This window comes from Vanessa cardui, chromosome 8 (assembly GCF_905220365.1).
Source record: "Vanessa cardui chromosome 8, ilVanCard2.1, whole genome shotgun sequence".
In the NCBI taxonomy this organism is placed as follows: domain Eukaryota; kingdom Metazoa; phylum Arthropoda; class Insecta; order Lepidoptera; family Nymphalidae; genus Vanessa; species Vanessa cardui.
This window is the reverse complement of record NC_061130.1, coordinates 10,343,709-10,363,956: the sequence shown is the minus strand read 5'-3', so window position 1 is coordinate 10,363,956 and position 20,248 is coordinate 10,343,709. Positions and strand designations below refer to the sequence as shown.

General features: G+C 29.2%; 1 long non-coding RNA gene across 1 annotated transcript; it reads left to right on the top strand.

The window, feature by feature from the left end:
- The first annotated feature begins 452 nt into the window (after positions 1-452).
- On the top strand, positions 453-19,524 carry LOC124531948. The gene is made up of 3 exons (XR_006966616.1): positions 453-565; positions 15,786-16,159; positions 18,311-19,524. It is a non-coding gene; the product is annotated as an uncharacterized LOC124531948 (long non-coding RNA).
- The last annotated feature ends 724 nt before the right edge of the window (positions 19,525-20,248 follow it).

Below are 20,248 nucleotides of genomic sequence, written 5' to 3'. Positions count from 1 at the left end.
CGAATACACGTACCACTGAACAAAAATCATGTTTCTGAATAGTGAAAAAAAATTTTTGGAGAATGATTAAAGAAACATATAAAACATATGTCTCTGCTATGTCTTCTTGCTGAGAGATGAGAGATAATCACTTAATTTTTAAAGTTAGTTTTATTATATCATATTTTTTTAGCCTTTTATTATAATCTTAATTCTATGAATCACTTAATAAACGTTTTTTGAGGAATGCATAGTACATAAAGGAAAAAATAACATACATATAACGCTATCAGTATCTAAAACAATAAAATTGCAACGATTTAAATAATCTACGGGTAATTCCTGAAAGACCACCACATGCCGTATTACGAGTGTGTCAAATTCTACGAGACACAAAAGTGGTGTTTGCAAATCAAAACTGGGGGTGTCGTAGCTCGTAGGTGCGGCGGGCACTGCGGGGCCTTCAGTTTGCCGCCCGACGCCGGCCGGCGTGAACGCCAGTTGTTAGCGCGACATAGAAAAAGTTTACGCGGTGTGACATGTTTAAGTGTCGTTGAATGGTTGTTTTACAAGATTTTTGATAAAGGTATGAAATCAATTAATTATTGTATCGTATATAATATAAAGCGATATACCCATAACTACCCAATTTATATTTTATATTATTTATCATATTTTAAATCATAAATTGGGCACTGTAATTAATATAAACCAATAAAATATCCAGTGATTCTTAAAAAAGTACGTTAGCCTTAAATATGAATACGTCATGAAAACAAGTAAAAGTAAAAAATATTACAATGCTGTCAATATTAAACCATATAAATTATTACGATTAAGAAAACTATTCATATAACATCTACGGACGATGTGTGTGATAATGTCAGTCACATTTTCTTCAATTCAAATTTCATATAATTTAAATAAAAACTAATTCTTGTGTCACACTGTCGCATATTACAACACAATAATTTAGATTGAATAATATTACCTATTGTATCAATAAGCTAATATCGAAAACTTCAATTAATATTTTAGTAAGTGTTATAAATTAATGTAAATGACACTTCATTATCGCTGAACGATGAAATAGATAATTATGTACAAAAGCTTGAATCTTTTCGTATTAATCTATTCTCTACTTTCCAAAACAACATATCGAGTGAAATGTTTAATTATATAGTGGCTAATTAGTTAAACATAATGGGTAAGTCTTCATACGTCAGTCTAATAAATTGTATTACTAGAGTTGTGGTAGTACAAGCAAATATATTACTGACATGACGTAAACAGTAACACGATTACCGCCACCTGCTTCACATCACATCGCAGATTTTAGATAAGGCCGAATTCAATTCGCATCCTTTAATAAATCGATAACACATTTAAATGCACGACATAGTATGATTAAGATATTATAAAAATGTTAAAACAAAATATTAACAAAACATTTTTATATTCAGAATTAAAAAACAAATGATGACCACAGGGAATATTCAGTGTATATCTCTAATTCAGATACAAGGACCATACTTTGACTTGTAATGGATGGTGACTAATTCTTATACAGCTATTACCGAAGGGTGATGGTGACCAGTTACAATAAGGCCAGTCCACTAATGTATTCGAAATTTACACAGTCCACTTATTATGCTGAGTACATAAATTTCATAGCAAATGCTTAACATTGTTTAATGTTCTCTCCCTTAGAGTTTCTTCAAAAGACTCTTTAAGAGCAACAGACGGACAGACAAAATTACTTTCGCATTTATAATAATATTAGTAAAGATTAATGTATTCATTTGGTGAAAACTAGTAACCAAAGTTTCTCATGGTTTATTCTCGTAGAATTTACATTCCGCTCTGGAAGTTTCACATTTAATTTATGTGACGATTCAAAAGTATTTGACGACCATTTTACCTTTTATGAGTACTTCCTTGTCGATGTTAAAATAAAACATGATAAGAATAGACATACCGCCCCAGAATATATGAATATATTGTCCCTACAAATATAACCCGCATTAATGAACACAAGGAATACAACACAATAAATCACATGTTTGGCAAAGGATTGATTAATGGCTCTTAAAATAACCGCTAACTCCCATGTAGAGTTGAGTTGAGTTAAATTGAGTTAGAGATGGTTTGCAAATATGAACCCGTTTACAAATGTTACAGATTGTTTTATTAGGGCCTATTGTTTTTATTACATCATCCACGCTCTGAATACTAGAGATGAACGAAAAAAAGCTTTTGTATCACGGAGTTTGTCAAAGGTTTTTAATACTCTTTTTATACGCTAACAATCTTTGCTGCAAGTCAAAGATCAAAAGGAAACGTTTTAGCAATATAAAGCGTTTGTTGTTAAAGAAACACTAAAAGTTTCTTCATCTAGAAAAACAAATTGCATAGTAATTTTGATATTAAATTATTCTAGATATTTATTTGAATGTACATAAAACAACCTATTTTGCTTATTTTTAAAGGATTGTATTTGTAAGTAAATACTTACAAATACAATCCTTTAACTAAATAGTTGTCTCAACTAAAAGTCAAGTGTAAAACTTTTATAAATTTATTATAACTTAGTAAAGTAGTTAAAGTAAAATCTCACGTACCCTTTTATTTCTTCCTAGTTCTGCCATTGAGCCGAACAATGCCTTAAATAAAATACTTATAAGGAATAAAATATAATATAGAAGGTGAAACAACATATTCACATCGACATAAACTGCATAAGAAATATTTTATAGTGGGAGCTTTATAAAAATGTTTATTAGGCTACACAACAAATAATTTTAAATTATTATATCTTTCTTAGTATTATGTCTTAGTTTGGTGAATGATTTAATTACAGATGCTAGATAATGAAGGTATTACTTTAAGGCCTGTTATGTGCAGAGAAAGTGACCCAACACTATCTATTTGGTGATCAATTTGCACGTCTATCATACAAATCGCAATATACGCATGAATTTTTCAACAAGGCATAGAGCAACATTTTAGAATTTCGCTTTATTTTTGTTGTTTGTGATTAGTTTTAATAGTAAATTAAGCTAAAAGCTTTATAAGCTGGCGTATTTGTAGTAGCAATAATTTCAAGAACGACTATTTAAATTTGAAAAATGTTTATCGAGAAAGGTCATAGGCTATACTTATGACCTTTAGAGGGAAGCAATATGCATAAATGTCAAACTAATTTATATACTGTATTTAATTGACGAGGTATATTACTTAGTATGAGACAGGTGCTTATAATATCGCTATAGATGTTATTTGTATATATTGAATATACAACATATTTTTTGTTGTTTTGTTGTAACTGAAAAAACTATTTAGCCAATACAAAATGAAGTGCATTTTGAAGAATGTTTCGTGTATAATGCGTAAGAAAAAAACTAAAAATAATTTATGCCTTAGCTTTAATTTACCTGGTATTTCAAGGCTAACTTTTTTTACACAATTCCTACTATTAAAATACATTTAAGAATCATTAAATTGTATTTTTAATAAGAATCATTAACAGATAAAACATGATTTTGATAGTAGAATTATTAATTTGTTTAACTGTAACTAAAAATAACTTACGTCTTTTTTATAAACGCTATTTAGTGTATGTTTAATTAAACTCCGATCTATCTCATTCTGGTATTATTGATTTCATATTAGTAAGAAGAGGACAGCACATTGTTTAACTAATCGCCCCTTAAAATCTGTACCAAGATTATAAATACGAAACTAACTCAGTCTGTTTCATTTAACGACCAATCGACTGAACTAAATTTGATGAAATTTTGAACGAAATAAGCTTTAAAACCAAGGAAGGACCGGCTACTTTTTGTACCGAACATTTGGTTACCAAGCCTTAAACGAGCGAAGCTGCAGGCGACTACTAGTAACACATAATACAGTTCATGTTTATATTAGGTCTATTAGGTATATTTATTAATGACCATTGTACCAGTCATTGCATTTCTGAACTGGATTTAAAGCTACGTATCCTATTCATCGTGGCGTGTTTATTCCTTTATTCAATTTCAACAGTATGTTTTGATCAAAGGACATACTAGTATCACACAGAAATTCGACACAGTACACAAACAAAGCATAAAGGTACGTACGTAAAAAATTGTATTCTGTATTCCGTTTTATAACAATTTCTTCTAAAATTGGGACGTGAAAACCTATCATGCTCCAATTTTAGTAGTAAGATACAAAATGGTGATGGCGCGGCCAGGCACCGAGCCGGCGACGATTTATAGAACATTTCATATCGTTTCGTTCCGAAAGTATTTATACTCACGTGAAAGAGATATCAAAAAAATTTAACATTAAATATATTTGTGATAATGTTCGTTAAATAATAAAAAGTTACACTTCTTTAAATACTAATTTATACACAATTCAATGTGAATTATAATAATTGTAATCTTTGAATACTCTTTAATGATTTTAAGCATCCATAACATATACCCATTGATTTTAAGTTACTTATAATAATTTGAATTTGTGAAAGATACTGCTTATTAAAAACATAATTTGGCTGAATAGCTGCAACCTTAAATTACATGAACAAAAAAAAATTAGTGTAAAATCTTTATTAAAAACTTCTATTTAATCCAACCCATCAGTAATCTTGCAAAATTATTTTTAATTGATTATGAATCAGTACGAGAAAAGTAACTAAAATAAAGCAAATACTTTTGATGCTCGTGAAAATGCATAGTAGGTGTATGTTGTAATATGTTCCTAATGACCACTAAATCAAATCATCTACGACAATAACAACATCATTATTCTCATAACTAAATGAAACAAATTCATCATATACATTTTATCAATGCAATTACTCAAAATCATAACTTAATTAACTTAAACATATTTGTAATAATACCTCAGAGATCACGCTGAGCTAAAACATTTAATTTAATTTTCATATTTAAATATTATTTTCTGATACGTAAATGAATATGAAATGATAATATTATAATTAAATAAAATTATATTCACAGATATACTATAACATATTTCTGATTCTAGGACGTGATAAAAATCTATTATCCGCTAACTTATGTATCCGGAGAGCTCCACAGGAAGTATTACTGTTGAAACCTGTGCTTCGGAACACACATAAAGTCACTGGTTTTGTGTCTGGATTACCTTTGCTTAGAGTGAGGGAATGTAGGGTTTACTTGGGTACATACACTATAATTTATACTGCAAAACAGTGTACATGTCACATACACTCTAAATTCGGTAATCTCCATTGATTCGAGTCTGTTACCGAGAATTGAAAGATGGACATCGTTATCACTTCTTCTGAACCGTACATAATACCTCATCATATTAGAACATTTATACTAAGAAACCTCTTAAATCAATATCCAACATTAAGTACGTTTTGTGAAGGTTTTTGTTTGTAAAAAGAAAATAAAATTAAATATTTATTTTGTATTTTTCGAAATAATGAATCTCGTTAGAATAATGCTACTTTGCGGTAAATAATATTATACGAGTCATATCATATACTTCAAACGTAAAAAGCGAGTGACAGCAGAATATCTTAAATTATTGGTTACGTTGAAAGAAAATGCTACAATTTTCTAAAATTGTAGCATTTTCTTATATATATCTATATATCATTTGAATGACACAGTAATCTTAAATATGTAACTATTGCCCTATATCTGTCAGTAAATGTAATAACATTAAAATAATAGTAATAAAAACTAATTTAATAATCTTATAGTATTAATTATTAATAATAATTGACGTACTTAATAATACTTTAATTATATATTAATACCATATTTTTTTGTACATAAATATTTTCTTCAATACTTTGAAATTTATAGCGTTAGTTTTAAAAATGAAATAAAAAAATGTCCAAAAAAATGGCTAGAGAAATACGCAGAACGTATTTACGATGCACTAGAACAGTACGAGTGAATACATTGGTTGGCGAGTGCACCCCCACCCAACTAGTTCGAAAATAGCACGAAATAAAATCCTTACTGTACCTGTACGAATTCAGGGCGGAGAATTTGTTAAATTTATTAAAATAATCTAAGCATTACCATTTATACTTATATTTTCCTATGTCATTTTGGTCCAATATCCCATAATAAAAAGAAAAAAGACAAATGTATACGCAAATGTATATTATTATAAGAAAGTTTAAATACGATCTCCTATTCCGCTCGGCTAAGTTAAGTCTTTGAACGAAAGACGCAAAGTTTGTGATCTTCCGTAAGTCCACATCCTGATGACGCTCCAGTTACCGGCTAAAATGTGGCAAGCGACTTACTGGTACCATTGTCTTTGATATTTTATTGTATAATTAATCCAAATGTATATGTAAAAGTAACTGGCTTACTGGTGTAATATAAAACATATTCGATAACAAATCCACACGTGCCGAATTCGTATCCCAGGACATGTCAATATAAGTTATAGATCTTTATATCGAGGAATTCGCAGTAGTAACCTGATGTGACCTTGATATTGTTTCAATCTCGTTTTCATCTGAAAGTATGTAAAATCCTTGCCGATGTAACAAGTTATTCTGTCAAACTGTCCAATCGGATTTTGATTGAGTGGAAACAATATAAATGTAGTCGCCAATACTCTAAAGTAATTTAGTTATTTAGTATGTAAATATTAAACCTCTGTAATTATAACTTTATTTGTGATAAATTATTGCTTGCTATCTAAAACTGATCAAATTATCTGATAGCACTCAAGTGACAATTTAAAAGATTCTAGATTAATGATACTTTAATTTAGTGCTACGCCGTTTTATTAAAATTAAAAAAAAATATAAGTAGTTTCACGACTAATTTATCCCAAAATGATCTTGTAATTTCTTCCTGTCATAATATTTGTCGATACGAATTTCTTTTACGTCGCTTTTAGAGAAGAGTGAACTGGCAGAAATCCTCTCTTAAAAAAAAGGAAAAAACGCTATCTCCCCCAAGCAACATTTCCTGCTCTTCCACTTTCATAAAACAGACGTTACATATAAATATATTTAAAGTTATTTTATTATTGTAAACGTTGTTAATTTATTTCAATACGTCTGTTATTTAAATAAACTCCGTTCCGCGCAGGTCAGTGTAAAACAACAACACCAACACTTACTACATACATTATATTTTATACTATATAACAACAAACTAAAGTCATAACCATCGTCATCGACATTTCGTTGCCCTAATTCCATTTATCGGTCAGCGCTGTGTTTGGACTTTAATGTCTAGCATACTTTTACCTTCCTAACGCCAACCCTCTTTATAAATGCTTTGACTTATGGCTCAGTTCCCACGCACCATAAGGTTTTTAAGGCGCCTACACACTCTATTTAGGGATGTTCTTCTAAAAATTTCTATTGGTCGACTCTCACAACACTCACAAAATCAGATAGAGCGGAACTCTTTTACCATAAAACTATTTAGCTTTAAAAAATAATAATTTCATCTCCTCGATACAACTTAAATCTAATTTTAAGCTGAAGCAGTTTGTAGTAATTTGTATAAACAACAAATAACTTTTGAAAAATTAATGCTTAACAAATAATTATATACATTTTAATAATCCTATTTTACAAGTTATGAGTAGAATGACGCAATTAATGTTGTTGCTATAATTGATAATAAAATTATTATTATATTAATAAATCGAGAGTGAAAAATTATAATTTATAATTACGCAAGCAAACCGAATCCTAATTCATTTATATTAACGAATTCATAAATTAAAATTGTTATGTCGTGTGAGGGATAACAGGATTATGTATTTACATCCATAATAAGTCTCGAAAGAAGTAAGCTTATAACGGAATTTGTTTATAAAAAAATAAAATATTTAGTCTATTATACACCCATATCTACATTTCTTCTTTAAAAGAAATCCAGGCAAACTACTTAGGTATTGTTTGCTTTTAATTATTTATCTGAAATTCTGTTTTGATCTATGGTGTCATCCGTTTTTTGGTTTATTATGTATAAATGAGTCGAGATATAACTATATATAACCGATGATTGCAGGTTCAAACCCAGGCAAGCACCGCTGATTCATGTGCTTAATATGTCTTTATAATTCATCTCGTGCTCAGTGGTGAAGGAAAACATCGTGAGGAAACCTGCATGTGACAAATTTCATAGAAATTCTACCACATATGTATTCCACCAACCCGCATTGGAACAGCGTGGTGGAATATGTTTCAAACCTTCCCCTCAAAAGGAGAGGAGGCCTTTAGCCCAGCAGTGGTAATTTACAGGCTGTTGTTGTTGTTGTTATCTATAAATGCACCACTGCCCCCACTCCATAGTTCTCGTGAACAAGAAATTCGTTGGTAATTTCGAAATATCGAGCTCCGCCAAATAAAAAAACATCCCGTTTTACATAACTGTAATAATAAAAATAGCCGTGTTCATTTAAAATCTAACACCAGATTATGATTATATAAATATTAATACAATACTAGCTACACAATGAATACAATTTAAAGTAGCCTTTTGTTAAAACAATTATCAAATACTTCTCATAATAACAAAAAACTAATAATAACTATCAAAATATATTCACTTGATTAAGAAACTTAAAACCATTTTAATAATTTAACTAAAAAAATATATGTATGTTAATGTTAATGTATAAGCTTCTTTGAAATATAAATTATTCAATTTTGTCGAATTATAATTAGTTTATTTCCTTCAACATCCCTCGCCTTTCATCTGTTCTATATTCTCTTAAATCTCGGGCCTTTAAAGCGGCGACCCTTTTCTCGATGTTAATAAATTAACAATAGTATTGTCGAGCTAATACAAAATACAAACATCATATATTCGATATACATTACACAAATACATCGTTTTTCGATTTATTAAAGTAACGTACGTAAATTCCTATTAAGGTTGAACACAATTTTGTTGTTAAAACCGCAAATAACATTATAATCAAAATATAATTGAACAGGGTGTATAACTGTGAAATTAATTATTTGATACTATACTATACTACTAATATTATAAATGTGAAAGTAACTCTGTCTGTCTGGCTGTTGCGACCAAACCGCTGAAGCGAATTTGATGAAATTTGGTGTGAAACAAATTTGAAGTCCAAGCAAGGACATATGTTACTTTTTTGCCTAACACATAACAAACAACCCCCTAAATGGCGAGCGAAGTGGCGGGCGGCGGCTAATATTGTATATTACTGATCAAGTAAAATAAATAGTGAGTGTACTATTCGGCATCATTCCTTTACCTTCGAAAAAATTTCCTCGAAATTGCTATAACTGTTCCCATCCAACAGTCTTCATTGGTTTTAAAATAAACAAAAACTAATTAAGCTCTCACATGTTATCACAAACACAAGCAGAAGAAGACTGAAATTATAAACTACTAAAGTAACTCCCATAATTCAAACAAAGACAAAAACAACGTTAAGTAAAATATTGTTGAAAAATGCAGCAACAACAGCAATTTGTTATTGCTAAATGTACTTTTAAACTTGTTAGGAAAATCAAATCAATATAATTTTAAACTTTATTGTGAGTCATGCAAGAACAAGAAACTATAGCGCGCATAGTTAGTCCCAGTTTTAGATTAGTAAGATATTATTAATAACCGGTTATAATCTTTACATGATCAAGTTGGGAATTTCGAAATCCTATCCTATATGTAGTAGCAATAAAAGCATAGCTCATTGAATTGTATCATTGAAATTGCAATATTCCAGATCCATATTTCATAAATCCATAAATCTTGGTATCTTAAGTTGTAGTAATATCTATCTACAAAGTAGGTATTGAAATATAGGGTTGGTGAAACCGAAACAATGTAGACTACACAGACCGACTAGCTAAAGCCACTAGATAATGGCAAAAACGATAGAGAATAAGAAGATTTTTTTTTATATATTAAGATTATAACAATGTGACATATAAGATAAATAATAAATTATGAAAAAAATAATTTATTAAAATTGGTCCCTCAAATATTAGTCGTCTTTTGAGAAAAAAAATAAAATTACACACATAGATACTTTAACTTTTAATGGTTTAAAAATGTAATTTGTTCCCGTTTTTATTATTACATTTTTATTCATTACAGTTAGGGAACTGTAAGTTCCTAACCCTAAGTAAAGACGGTAAATATGAATAAATTATATCACAAAACGTCATATTTATATGTCTTATATTTCGAATAACAATTTGCTTCTAGTTTAATATTAAGTATATCTATCCTCCTATCACAAACTAACCCAATCTACTTGTAGTCTAGTTATTCAATAAACGTCTAGTTTAATCGGTACAAGCCCAAAAGTTGTTAAATTAAATCAGAACTTTGTATAAACCCTCACCCGTGTCTAGTATAGAAACTATATGAATGCCAGCTAATGGCATGGCCTATCGCTTAGGCTGTAATTTATCACAATAACCAATGGTGACTTGCAATACCGACCCCCAAATGGACTAACCGGATAAAAATAGAATTAAGGTCGCTTAAGATTGAATATTTACTACGATGTTATGAAAATAGCCTCTTTATACTCTCTTATGAGTTTTGTACAAATTTAAAAAATTATAAATACTAAGTGAATATTTATGAAGTACATACTTGAAATCTTAATTCACATTTTATGTATAAGCGGCTTTTGTCTGCTCTATACTTTAAATATCTGATAGCAAAATATTTTAATAAAATTCAGAATTAAATTCCAAGTGATTGAAGTTAGCCTTTTTTTAATATTCCACTGGTAAAGTCCTCGATGTATAATAATGTTACTTACGTTGCATATTAAGGATTGTTTTAAAAATGAAACATTTATTAAAAAGAATTGATGGAACAAAGCATACCTGGCCTGCGATCAATAAAAATATGAAAGAAGGTAAAAGGTATGAAAATATCAGAATATCTTATTTATTTATCCTCAAAATATTTTGTAGTTTTCTATTGTAAGGTATAAAGTTGTTATATTTGAATTTACCTTGCAATGTTATATAAAAAATAAACTTATCCGAGGAAATGATTTTCCATTTGTCTACAGAAACAGCCTCAGTCATTGTCATATGATGACACGTGCTTGGGTATCAATAAAACATGGAAGAGAAATATTTACACTGAATTGACGAAACGTATCAACACTCATAACACACTTTACGTAGAACACTATGCACTATGCACTAATTGAACTATTTTTAAAATATGATAAAGATTATATCATACAAAATTCTATTTTAATCCATGTAACGGTTTGCACACATACGCACACATCTACACAGACATGTTCACTTACCACACTACCTGTCTTTAAAACATTATATACGCTGTAAAATAATATTTAAATTACTTTGGTAAGTAAAGTAGTCCTAATAAAACTTGTAATTGATTTATTGTCAGACAAAAACACATACATTGAACTGAAGCAACGAGTATACTGAATATTAAAACCAAGATTCTTATTACGCGAAATCCTCTAAAATGTAGTTATCTTCTCTTCAATGAATATTTGTATTCAGATTCTGTGTGGCTGAAATGAGGCACGCCTGTCAAGATTAAACGAATAAACCATTTCCCGGCTACAAGAAAACGACTCGCAGCGAAGTTTTTGCGATATCATTGTAGGAATTCGTATATAAATCAAACAAGTTTTATAACGTAAAGTGCAGTTTCTGTAGTTAAATACAGTGAGTTAGTGTACTTTACGAATAAGTTATTCTTTGACAGAATAAGAAGAGGTTTATAATTTCAATAAAAAAAAACGTCACTCATTAGCTCCACTGAGTTCTTAAATCAAATGGAATACTTCAGGATAGCCTAATTTATTCCAATTACATTGACTTAAAAATATATTAAATTTTAAACATCGAAAGACTGTTTCTAGTATACCCTATATTTAAACTGTAATTGTAACTTATACTAATACTTTTTTAAGTGTAATCCAAACAAAATTAACACCTTCATATTGTGATTAAAGATTACAAAGATTAGTAATTGAAAAATGATGATTGCTCTAAATGTAGGCATATCATTTGAAAATACCAATATTTTTGATTAAAGTTCTGTGTCACTCCCAATTTTAAAAACAAATCAGATGGTCGAAAGCGGTTCATGATCGTCAGAATAAAGTCCGTTCCATTTTTTAAGACCACAATTCAGTTAAACGAGTTTTAAGCGGATATTACGTCGAATCTGAGCGTTCATTTTTCTCGGAATTTTTCATGTTTATTGTCCAAATAAAATTTATCTTAAACTTTCTTAGCGCCGTTCCTACTCACGTAATGGATCTTTAAAGCGATAATTAACAAATAGAAACGTTTTTTTTATGTCAGTTTAATAAAAAAAGGTACGGAACATTTTGAAGATATTAAACTAGGTACATTTTTTTTGTTAGGAAGTTAAATCTTTACAATTATGATATTATAACGTTACTTATCTCTATCTTAATTGGGGTCCAGTAGAGGAACTTAGATTTTAAGTGAAAGTTCCAATCCTTTGTAGTTTTGAGACATTTTTGTTACTCATTTCAACACTTTGACGGTAAAGTTTGAGGAAAACCTCATGAATAAAATATTGTGCTAGGTGGGTGATTCTGCCACGCGATTCCATTCTCATTTAGCTTGGTTTAATACACTTTAAACAATCTTCTTACGAAATTGTGGTCAGAAATATTTTTTTGATGTATTACATCTTCATACTTGCATAAATTGTTGTTGTCTATTATAATTATTGGAGGGTTGGGATACTAAACTTATCAGTTATGAATGATAGGTGAATACATATATCGATAAATATGTTAAGAGTTATGTGTGGACTGCTGAGTACGTCAGAATGCGATGAGAGACTATTTTAGGGATAATGCTTTGTTCACAATGGAATTTACTGAGAATATGATACAGAGGGGTTAATAAAATAAAATCGAAACCATCTTCGCCTACACTTTTGAAACTTTATTTTACTAAATCGAACTAAATCCGACTAAATCAAACTTAAAAACATCGGTTTGGAATGTAGATTACATAGAGAAAATGACAAAAAACTCATTAGTTATACGAACTGATTTCAAAGTTGTTATAGTAAGTTACTAGATAATTAAAATTAAAAAAACATGACAAGTATAAAAACGCCCAATGAAGGATGAATTTTAATGATTTCGCAGAGACATTATAGTATGTATACATATGATGTTTCTCGCTATACGCTCGCATGTACATAATAACGTTGTCAATATACTCTGATGCACATGTTACCCATAGAATAGAGGCATACGGCGATAGATAATGTATTTTACAAACGAGTATTAAGTAAATATTATTATGAATATTGACTGAATTTAATTATTAAAATGAATGAACTTTAATCTTAATTCACCTTTTGTAGGTTACACTGAGATTTCTACGATTTCTCCATATGTCCGAGCTACAGTTCAATAATGTATTTGCAGTAGTCGATTAAAGCCAACAATACAAGTATTTTATATCAATGTAGGACACATTTGACGTCGGTTTCAATTGCTTTTCTAGTGCTCAAATTAATCCAAAGCCGGCTGGTCCAGCAGATAAAATGGTCCGGTTTAAATAGGTTAAAGACAATTCTAAGCGAACCAATTGGCTTATATTTTACCTGCCCAAAGCCTTCTGTTATATACATATATATGTAATATATGTATCAGTATATGATAATAGTATTATTATCATAATTTATAATTTGTTTAAGTTAAGTATTTCATTAAAGTATTATTTATTATTTATAAATAAATAAATTAATTAATTAATTAATGCAGTATTAATTTTTGCAGGCGGTAAAATATTTTATAGCTTTAAGTACAATATAGACAAGATAGTTGTACATATATAAACTACTTGGCTGATTTTACCAGACCACAATTGGCCAAAATAGAACCTGTATTAATTTCCCTGTTAACAAGTCGAATTGTTTGATGTGGATGTCATATTTCGTCGATATGACGTACAAATTACTAATTAGTAGACGAACATACATACGACTCATTAAACGGTTACGTCATAGTTTGAAATGATGTGTAAATTTTTTTACAAGCTCTTGTAATTTGGATGTTTTTCTTTAATTTAATATGTAATAAACATATCGTAGTAAAACGTTTGACAATAAGTCAATCTCCTTTTTGATATTTTTAAATTCGTCGTGGATATACTCGAGACATTATTGCTTGTAATTATATAAAATACCTATAATACCAAACAAATGTAATAAGTACGGACGATTATAAATAAAGACCTTTTTCAAGCAATATTGTAAAAGCTATTATTAGGAAATGAAGGCTGAGCAGAAACGAATTTGTAACACCAAGCGTCGTATCAGCGAAAAAATTACAACGTACCTGCGATTGAGAACGTGGATATAAAAATTGAGTTTTTTTTAACAAAGAGTCATCACATTCGACATTTCATTTATTGTATGAAAATTTAAGAGGAATACATTTTACAGTTTATGTTTGCATACAAGATATTAATAAAACCCAGAGTTAAGTGATTCTAGCGAGCTTTAAAAATATCTTTGATTGCCAATGACCATAAAAATCATATTTAAATTAACTTATACAGAAATAAAATAAGAAATACTAATATAAGAAATATAATATAAGTAGTATTTTTTATGTATAAATTAAATTTAAAGTAATAAGTTAAAAGCGCTGTGTGTGTTGTTGGTTAGTTAAATGTTTACTTTCATAATTTTATAATGCAATGCGATTTTATAAATTTGATTAAAACAATTCTAAAAAAAACAGAAGATGATAGCGTTATAAGCTAATTTATTTAAAATAGAATAATCTTTAACTATAGTCATATAATTTACTCGTTTAAGTATGATAATATTACTACTATGAAGTGAAGTACAGCGAACCGATACTGGTACAAATTGTCTTATGGCAAAAATATGGCATAAAAATAATTATGCAGAAGCCAGGCGACTTTTGTCTCTCTTTTCCTCTGTCTCTTTCTTATATATAATTTAAAAAATATATTATTATTAGTATAGCCTTAATTTAAACAGTATATTAATAAAAATTTTATTACTTGTCATTTAATTATTCTTAAAAATTTTAACCATTATATATATATATATATATATTTATTTAAAACACAATATATTTATTTATTTATTCTTTATAGCACCCAATCTTACAACTAAAAATAACATTTTAGTTACATGAAAGTTGCATGAGGTGCAACAGACGAAGGCAAAATATATAAAAAGACTTCGTTACAAACGTGTCCCACAACTCTTTTTTAACTGTATAATGACTTTTTCAATTTGATACCATTATTATCAATGCAGAAGCCAAAAACAATGTCTCATGTCAAAATAGTCAGATATATAAAACAAACTTTGTGTTTTCAAAATGTGCAGTTCAATCACATGGTTATTTAGGAATTCCTATTATTTATTACTTAGGAGAAGCACATTTATTATTCACTTCAAACCAGATACTTTGATAAGTACAGTACACTTTAAGTATTTTTATATTTACATAACTCCGCCGTCTTGTTCATTTTATTTATAAAGTGTAATAACGTATTCCAATGTTATTCATCTTACACAGCCCGGTTTCCATTTCCTGATATCTTTTGTTAAGAAAATTTTCTATTATACTTTGACAATACTTTCAAATGTTTAATTTCCATTGTAATTTTGGCGTCCGATTAATATAACAAAAGCAAACAATACACTATATATTTATAAGAATATATTTTATCGAGTTGTTGTTACACGTTATGTGGTGGCCCTTTCCATATTTAATATCACTTTTTGTTACAGGTTCCATCGACATCAGACATGTCCTGAACCAAAGACTTAGAGTACATATATGCACACAATATTATCAACGCCCCGACGTGATGCAACTATTAATGGTTAACTTCTTAATCATGTTTGACGTGGTGTTCGTTTTCTTTCTCTTTCTAATCGCGGTGACGTGCGTGATGAATTACATGCCTGGACGGAGGCGACAAGAAGTTATAGAGGATGAGGTTGATAGTGACGTCATTCCTCCGCCGCCGCTGTTCGCTGGTAATGACGAAATGCCGTGCACCAGCCGAGACACGTACGTCGTTATACCGCCGCCTTTGGACAACATGAGGTCGAAGGATGGGTGCCCTATACACGTCGTTTAGTATACACGTACTGATATTGTAAGTTTGCTTATTACCTTACTACTTAATTTTAAGCATTTATGTATATACGTGAATATCAAACGAAGATTGTAGATTCAAACCCAGATCGTGATTCAAACAAATATCTTGTGTAAAACTCCATGTGTTGAATTTGATCGGAAAAAGTTCTTTATCTCTGTATACATAAATTCAGTGAAGAAATTTATATGCATAAATCTCTTCCTTACCTTTTTATATTAGCAATAACTACGAGTATATATTTGATGTTTAATAAAAGTAATAAAATAAAACAAATAATTTATTCAAAATCTAGATGATACTTATTTTAAATTAAAATTTACATTTGTTAACAAAAAATATAAAATAAAGGGCTTGATTAGTTTCCGATGCTTGCCAAAAATAAAAAAATCTGGGAAGTAATCATATAACCTATAAGTACATATTATTATTAGTATACCTATTATTATACTTTATTTAAAGTATTTCCTTCACAAAAGTAGCAATCTAACGTAGATTATTTATGGACACGTGATAAAATGGTGTTTGGAATTTCAGCGAAGTTGCTACGAAACTTTGGACGTAAAATTAAGTGGATATAGGTAGTTAAGTGGGATAGTGCTTAATAATAAATAAAGATATATTAATAAATATCTGGTTCTAGTATATAATATAGCAAAGCTATTAGCAGTTCTCACGAAACGTGTAACTTTAAGGTTTGTTTATCTCCTTCTACGATTATGATAAACTATTTGATATAAATTTTGAATATGAACTATTGTAATATATTTACAATTTACGATATCCAAACGTATAACAAATGACTAATGATTTTAATGATTGTCGCATGTATTCTAGTATATTCTTTCAAGGAATAATAGATATAACAATTTGAATTTTCCTGAATGACCTTTTTTATGGTATAGGTGGACGAGCATAAGGGCCACCTGATGGTAAGTGGTCACCATCACCCATAGACAATGAAGCTGTAAGAAATATTAACTATTCCTTGCATCGTCAATGTGCCACCAAGCTTGGGAACTAAGATGTTATGTCCCTTATGCATATAGTTACATTGGCTCACTCACCCTTCAAACCGGAACACAATAATCCTGAGCACTGTTATTTGGCACTAGAATATCTGGTGGGTGGTACCTACACACACTTGGGCTTGCACAAAGTCCTACCACCAAATCACCTTGGTAGTAGAGCTTTAAACCACATAACCTACATATATAGTAATTAATATGGTACCTTAAATATTGAAACTACATTCTAAAATGGTATTGATGTTGAATATTTCTTTTCGTATTGTGTCATAATGAAACTATTCTGAACTGTATCATCACCATCCTAATTTTTTTCTATATCTTATTTTATAATTGTGAAAATATCGGTGTTGTAAGTGCTGAATAAGGGACATTTTAGGAACTCAGGCAATCAGCCACAAGTAAAAGCATTCCCTAGAAAGGTTAATGTCCGACTAAAAACTGCTTGTGTCACACGACCTTGAAAAATGTACCGATAAGACTTTAAACTGATATAAAACTACGACCGGAAAAAATATTAGTATCTTTTTTTACCCTACATACATAGTTTTGAGCTAAGTTGAATTTCAAATCCATGCTGCGCTGATACAAGCATTTGCCAACTGTTTATTTTTGTAGTTTAAACTAATCATATCCAACTAACAGACATCAGGAAATCTCTCGACGACCGAACTTTATTCAGTCAGGCGACCTGCAATAAAGTTTGCGAAGTCCTTTCCCTAAAGTTTACACGCCATGCTGACCCTAAATAAATGAGTTAAAGTCAAGTGAATGATGACCTGTACTATATTTTAAGCACGAACAATCTATCCTCCTCTTTGTTTTTTATGATCGTTCTTAATACGGAATTTTACTTCATAATATATCGGATGAATAAAATATGTGTATAATATCATATTCTGTACAATAAACAACAAATTTTATACATAAATCCAAAAACACTTCCTCATTCGGTCTGTTATATGCAACCTGAAATTTAATCTTCCTCATCTATTAAAAAGCGTTCCTCATAGGAAGTAGAAACTATTTTAATAATTATTAGTATTCCTTTTAATGGTAAAAATTTTTATTTACATAAAAGCTAAAGACAAAACAAATACTAATAAGTGTTCTTTTGTTTCAGATCAACGTAGGAGTTTATTAAAAAGAAGCCTTATGAAATCGTAGAAGTCAAAAAGAAAAAAATCGTAGACGTTTTTTACCAATTAATTAAATAAATTATATGTTATTGAAAGACTAAAATGGTGAAAATTGGGGACTCAAGTGGTGGTCACTAGTTACGACTTACGACTATATGGAAATTAATTACAAAATGATAAGCGTCATATAAAATTTAATGATATTGAAGTGTTACGAAGTATTGTATCAGGTAGACAAATTTATTAGTAAATGAAATCAATTAAATATAAATATAAAAGAAACAATGAAAAAGAAATAACTATTTAAAAATAGATTTATTTTTATTGTATTTTATTAAGTAAATAGATTGTATTATTTTATAGCTTTTTTTGTAACTTCACATACTTAGAAAGTGATTAATCACCTCGTAATCGCTGTTCTTTTGTAAATGCTTATTTAATATCGATGTGACTGAATAGTAGGATAGATAATTGTTATATAACGTTAGATATGCTGTTTTCTTGAAATGTAGCTAGTCATGTTCTTAAAATTTACTTTATACATAAGAAACGCTTACTCAGAGTGACGTTGTAAGGTAATTTTCACACTTTATTTGAGGTTCTATAATTATTTTAGAATATAGAATACCTCAAGAGTAACACAGGCATAAATAAAATTATAATTGTTTAACACATTTAGTAATATTAACAAATATATAATTAGAACTAAAACCGTTCTCAAGTTCTCTGAGAAAAACAAGTTTGATATTTTATTTAACCGAGAAGAATGAAAAAAACTATTAAATATTAAAATGTACTATAATTTAGCGTTGACTGCCTCGTTGGTATAGTATAGCTTATTGGTCTGCATATTTCAAAGACCTGAATTTAATTCCTGGATCTGATCAATAAAATGTAACATTATGTTTTATAAATGATTTCAATTTTCATAAAAAGACCAAAAGACGTGATACAATAATGCAATTCAATTATTTCTATTTCATAAATATTCTATAATGTACAGCATTGTTATTAAACACAATAACAGACAACTATTCGTTTCAGATACATGTATATATCTCAGACACGGTACAAAGCGACTGTTCGCTTCAAATGAATAATCAAATAGAACATCAGTACATCAATGACATATTCGAAATTACTAAACGGTAGCTCGTATCTACTAATAACTAAAATAAAATACATATTACTATCAGTCTACCCGTGACCACGAACACTGCAAAGTGCTCGAAACGTCGGGATGTTTAAAAATAATTAATATACGCGATTCATCCGTTATAATTAGTTTTATTTAAATACATATTATTTGTTAAAATGTCTTGGATCTTTCAAAATTAAAAAATGTCTCACTTTAGAAAATAGAACACTACGTTTTGAATGTTTTTTTATTCGACATTAAGGTTACATTATTTTTTTAAATAAACGAAATAATTACTCTTCAATAGACAGTTCATTTCGCGTTACTTATATTTTATCCTTGTAATAAACTAGATACCGTACAATAGGAACAATATGAGCTATTATTATTATAGAGTTGGCAAAAGTTATAATATTAGATATAAGATTTACAATAATAATGAAAAAGACAATACGTATATAAATTACGATCATTTTCTCATATCATTCGTTATGTTTTATGACATTTAATTAATTTGATTTAGTTAATTAAGTCGATATTTATCATATTATTTATCTTTTAGGAGTAGAGTAAGGAACGCCTAATAGATATTTAGTTAGGAATAAAACAATGTTTACGTATGGGTTGAACTCGAATGTTTTATTAGCTTAGGGTTATTTCATAAAGTAAACAGTATTAAATTGTTTAATTATTGCGTTAAAACTCAATTAAGGGTTACATAAAGGTGATTGAAATAACCCTAAGACAACAATTTATTACTAATACCGCTCATTTGGTTCTGCAA